This window comes from Staurois parvus, unplaced genomic scaffold, assembly GCF_062004578.1.
Source record: "Staurois parvus isolate SC_StPar_1 unplaced genomic scaffold, SC_StPar_1.0 ptg002753l, whole genome shotgun sequence".
NCBI classification, from domain to species: Eukaryota; Metazoa; Chordata; class Amphibia; order Anura; family Ranidae; genus Staurois; species Staurois parvus.
In genome coordinates, this window is record NW_028320549.1 from 4207889 (window position 1) to 4214292 (window position 6404).

The window sequence follows — 6404 nt, forward strand, 5'->3', positions numbered from 1 at the left end:
ATCCTGGGTATGTGGACAATTATGATGAGTAAAGAACACAGGAGGCAATCATTCTTTGGAGATCCCATCAGATATACTTCTGGAGTCCTTCAATGGCGAAAGATCTCCTCTAGGTTCCAGTGATTCAATGTCCACTTGTTGAGGCTGTCAACTAAGAAGTTTTCTGGACCTGGTAAATAAGTGTCTGTCAAATACAACTAAAGCCCAAGAGAACATGTTAACCAATAAGATCCCTGAAATGGAGATGAAGACCATGGTTCCAAATTACTTTTCTGGAGATTTAGCCACACAAACCTCAAAAGCGTGTAGACAGATCGATGCGGGGCTCAAAAGCCACACAAACCTCAATAACGTGTTCAAAAAGGGTAAAACAAAAAGAGAGACTGTGAACTGGGAAACATTAGAATGTTGTAGTAGTGGAGGATTTGAATCCCATTCAGATGAAGTAGAGCCAGAGAAAAGTCCTCACAGCTGAGGACAGCTTAAGTTGAGGGCAACAAAACTGAAAGTGCTGATGAAATATAAATAAGCTAAGGGATGGCAGATCTGGGCTATTCTGAAGGTTGTCCTGGAGAGTCACGGGAAAGTTGACCCACATGTATGCTGACATGAGTTAAGCCAGCAAATAAAAATGATGGCAAGTATAAGTAACAATGTTCTGTACTTTTGCAGTTTACCAGTCCTCAGATGTGGTGGCTGCATTATTTTTTTTCTAGTGATCAACAGGTATATGCCGAACAGATATAACAAAACACTTTCACTGGTATATTTAACAGACCAAAAGGGAGCAACAATTTCTTTGTTAGGCTTTACAAAACTTTAGTGTATATATATTGCCTAATTACCAAGTCCTAATTTTTTCTAATTTGACATATAATTTTATTTCCTTCAGGGTTTTTATTTTGTTCTTGGATTTAGATACGCCTTACTATAAAAATGCATCTCATAACATGGTGCAAAATATGAATACAAGTAAATTCTTTCATTTTATTCAATACTTTAAATTTTGTTATGTATGATTAATACGTCCTTAAATCTTTTTGTTTTCTCAGGCTGAATATTGGTTTATGTCACAAAATGTGTTGATAAAAGAGAGTGGCATATGCTCTATAAAGGCCATTTTAATATGTTTTAGCAAAGCTCATACATGTGGCTGAAATACATACACATTGTATTATGTGGTGATGAATGACTGGTCTGAAGTCATATGTACTCTTTACAGTTGACAGCGCAGAGGTGCCCCTTTACCCCATTTCACTGAATTACCTAGAAATGAGGTTTAGATCGTAGATATTTCCATTAGCATGACAGAGGTCATTTCTAAATCCAGTCAGCCTGATCTAATTGCCAAGATAATGAATGGTTGAAGGTCAAGACAAGGAAGTTTGGAAACCTATGAGGGATTCTGTAAGCCTGTGTTCATTCTTTAGTAAACTCCAGAGACTTGTAATACAACGGTGCTGCAGTGCAATTTGTAGTAACCCATGGCAGTCATCCAGATTTACCTTTTTACAATAGTTAGATCTGTTAAATGTCAATTCTTTTTGGTTAAAGTATAACCTAAACATATTCTAATAATGGATAGAGTAGGGGATGGTTAAAACTCCTATTACGTTTTTTTTTTTTTTTGCAGTCTCTATCACACTAGGGAAATTTCCCTTCTTGTCCTGGAGATGCAACAAAAAATGAGAGGAAATATCTTCAAAATGGGGGTAATTCTTGTCCTAGGCAGCTGTCACCAGAACAAATAGAGGGGTAACCCTTCCCAACTGGGACACCAACAGCAATAATACTTGACAGAGGGTCTAACTCCACCGCGGTCTATCCAAAATGAAAGCTTTGTTTTATACAAATGTTAGAGGACATCTAAACAGAAGAACATAAATGTAATATATTGCAGTTTACCAGCCCTTAGATGTGGTGGCTGCTTTAGTTTTCATTTGAACATTTTCAGGAAGTAGAGAAAATACAGCTTGATCTTGCCAGGAATGCAGTGTCCTTGGGAGATGAAGAGAGGAAGACATGTTTCTAGTCCAACCTGGGTGACAACTGTGGCTCCCTCCATAGATAGATAGTGGAGTGAGTGAGCGTAGCCACCCAGGGACTGAAAGTATGTTATTTACAGGATTACCAGATTAAAATAAAAGCAAAAATCAATCTTCAAATATATTAATAGTAAAAAGGTCCAGTCCGAGCATGTAGGCCCTTTACAAAATAATTTAGAGTGGGTGACTAGGGACAAAGAGAAGGCAAATTTATTAAATACCTTCTTCAGCTCTGTATATACAAAGGAGCATGGGGGAGCTCTTGTCCATAATGGGCATGGTATTGACACAGCTCCAGATGATCCACATTGGGTCACAATTGATATGATCCAAAAATATTTAGATAGAAAAAAGGTGAATAAAGCACCTGGACCGGATGGCATACACCTACGGGTCATTTCAAAGCCATTGTTTCTAATTTTTAGGGACTCTTTAATGACCACTGGATTGGCGTAAGGCCAATGTGGTGCCAGTATTTAAAAAGGGGTCAAAATCTTTACCAAGTAATTATAGACCTGTTAGTTTAACTTGGGAAGATACTGGAGTGTTTAATAAAGGATCACATAGATGAGTTCTTGTTGGAAACAAATATTTTAAGCAACAGACAGCATGGATTCATGAAAGACAGAATTTTTCAAACAAATCTGATTTCTTTTTATGAGGAGGTGAGGGGTGGCGGTGGACGTGGTAAACTTGGATTTTACAAAAGCATTTGACACAGTTCCCCACACACGGCTGATGTGTAAGGTAAAGTCTACAGGCTCGGAAAAATCCGTATGTAAATGAATAGAAAACTGGCTAAAAGATCGTATTCAGAGAGTAGTGGTTAATGATTCATATTCTGAATGGTCTAGGGTTGTCAGTGGCAGGGGCGGACTGACCATTTGGAAACTCAGGCACTGCCCGAGGGCCTAGGGTCAGTAGGGGGCCCCATGAGATGCCCCTGGTACCTTTTTCATAGGCTTTTTTGAGTTTCGACAAGGACACAGGGGCCCCATGATCCCCTATTGCCCAGGGGCCCCATGAGTTGTCAGTCCACCCCTGGTCAGTGGTGTACCCCAAGGTTCAGTGTTGGGACCCTTACTTTTTAATATATTTATAAATGATATAGGGTGTGGGATTATAAATCCCATTTCAGTCTTTGCAGATGACACCAAGCTGTGCAGTGGAATAACGTCCTTACAGGATGTCTTCAGCTTACAAGCCGACCTCAATGCACTGTTTAATTGGGCAACTATGTGGCAAATTAGGTTTAATGTTGATAAATGTAAGGTTCTGCACTTGGGGGCTGAGAATATGCATGCATCATTCATACTGGGGGAGTACAACTGGGGGAATCAATGGTGGAGAAGGATCTGGGAGTTCTGGTAGATCACAAGCTTAATAATGGCATGCAATGCCAAGCTGCGGCTTCTAAAGAGACCAAAATCCTCTCTTGTATTAAAAGAGGTATAGACTCCAGAGAGAGAGATATCATATTACCCCGGTACAAATCATTAGTAAGACCTCATCTGGAATATGCAGTTCAGTTCTGGGCACCAATTCACAAAAAGAACATTGGGGAAGTGGAGACAGTACAGAGAAGTGCAACCAAACTGATAAGAAGCATGGAGGAGATCAGCTATGAGGAAAGATTAGAGGAACTAAATTTATTCTATCTTGAAAAGAGGAGATTAAGGGGGGATATGATCAACATGTATAAATACATCAGTGGTTCCTATAGTGAACTCGGTGTAGAATTATTCACCCTGAGGACATCACAGAGGACAAGGGGGCACTCTTTATGTCTGGAGGAAGATAAATTTAATCTCCAAACACGGAAAGGTTTCTTCACAGTAAGAGCTGTGAAAATGTGGAATAGACTCCCTCAAGAGTTGGTCCTGGCCAGCTCAGTGGATTGCTTTAAAAAAAGTCCTGGATTATTTCTTAGATACACAGAATATAACTGGATACTAACATTTATAGGTAAAGTTGATCCAGGGAACATCAGATTGCCTCTCTGGGATCAGGAAGGAATTTTTTCTCCTGCAGGAACAATTTGGATCATGCTTTGCTGGGTTCTATTGCCTTCCTCTGGATCAACTGTGGGTATAGGATTATAACTTTTTTTTTTCTTTTTTAATTGTTGAACTGGATGGACTTTTGTTTTTTTTCAGCCAGACTAACTATGTAACTAGAAAAACTTGAAAAAGGAAACTATTGTAGCTGCTTGATCTGAAGGAAAAGTAAGCTGCATTTTGTCTTTGGGTTTGCATACACCTAAAATATTTTTGCCCTTTGCACATTGTCCTGTACCCCAGTACTCTTCCCTGTATATTTATAAATACAATAGAGTGGATAGTGTGCGTGTGTGTGTGTGTGTGTGGGGGGGGTTCCAGATTCACCCTCTATCTGTCCTGGCAACGCAGCATGTAGTGCAAAAACTAGAATTGTACAGTTGTCACTGGAGGTGAGAAGAAAGCTCCCCAGTGGACACAGACTGATGGAGTAACTTCCATGCATGCACACTGGAGGTTCATTAACTCACCACCTAGCTGCACTCCCAGAATTTATAAGATGCGGGGACTGTACAATGTACTGTCCATGTGCCACAGTCAGATTTTTAAAAAATTGCTCTGAGGTAAGTAAAAGAGTTTTCTGGCAGAAGACGTCTCTGAGAAAGACCTTACCTGCTGGCAAATTTTTGTTTTCATGATTTATTTCCACTTTAAAAAGATGTTCCCGCAAATCCTTAAAGTTGAACTCTAGGTAGATAATAAAAGAGACAAATTTAAGACACATTTTGCAAATGCAAGCAGTGTACGCATCTGACTTTCACCTGGTTTCTGCCTCTTGTAGCCCTTATACAATAGGGATGGACTGTGAGAGGGAGAAGTAGCATGAGGAGCCAATAAGTTCATGTGCTAATGAGAGGTATGCTGATAGGAGGAGAAAGCAGAGTGACAGGGTGATGAGCTCATCACTGTGCCGCTTCTCAAGTTACATGGCGGTGGCGTATTCAGGATAAAAAGACAAAAGAAGAGACCAGCCTTGTGCATTACCTTTATAAATCCTTTTATTGAAGTGATAAAACAGTCCAGTCTAAGGAAGACACTTCACAGACTCAAAATGGCTGATGTTTTTTGAAGGGGTCCCCTGTTCCCCAGAGCCAAAAAGTTTTATTTTTGCTCTGAGGAAGAGGGGACCTCCCCTCGAAACGTGTCAGTTTTTAATTCTAGGAAGTGTCTCCCCTAGGCTAGAACTCGTGCAGGGGATCAGACTATATGGATCACTGTGGATATTGTCGAGCTTGGAATTGTTTGCAGTTTGTGAATATACATCTGTTTTATTACTTCAACAAAAGGATTTATAAAGATAATGGGCAAAACTGGTGGACCCTCTTCTTTTGTCTTTTCAGCATTGCAATTGGGCTCCCCCAGTCCTGAGAAGGCTACAAGGTCTTGCAAAAACACACTATATACAGTATATATATATATATATATATATATATGTGTGTATGTGTGTGTTTGTTTTTTTTTTAACTGTGGAAGAGTAAAGGTCTATCACCTCCGGAACATCAATCTTGAGTGAAGGAGATTGTTTTTTATGGTGGGTTCAGGATGACCTGAGCTCAGGGGAAGTGGGTTGAATGATGCTGACCATCAGACTGAGGATATCTAGCTGGAGAAAAGTGTATAACAGAGGAAATCTCTAGATTAAAAGTGAAAAGTGCAGCAAAAGCTGAATTTGTTATTTTATTCTTTAATGGGCTATTCAGTTTTATCTTGATATTTTACGCTGGAGTTCTGTTTTAACTGCTTTCGCGCTGCCCTATAGCAGAAATATTGCTATAGGGCGCATATATACGTGATTTTGCAGATCCAGGTAGGGGCCATCTGCAGCCTCAGCTGTCAATCACTGGGTCCCGGCCGGTGATTCCTCATCGACACCAGGTGATCGCCGAGTGTTACCAACGGGGGAGAGACCTGTGTATAAACAGTACACATACTGGCAAAGACACGGAGCAGAATAAATTTTGGCCTACATTTATGCTGAAATTTTATTTTTTTATTTTTTTACTAGACATGTTTAATAGCAAAAAAATCAAAAATATTGTTTTTCTATCATACCAGTCGGTCTTTTTTTGTTTATAGCGCAAAAAATTAAAAATGCACAGGCGATCAAATACCACCAAAAGAAATCTCTGTTTATGGGGAGAAAAATTATGTAAATTTCATTTGGGTGCAGTGTTGCATGACCGTGCAATTGTCAGTTAAAGTAACACAGTGCTGTATTGCAAAGGGGGGAGGAATTTTGTGGAGGGCAAGTGGTTAAGCACTGCTGAAAATGCTATAGTTTGTCCCATTTCCATAAATGTTT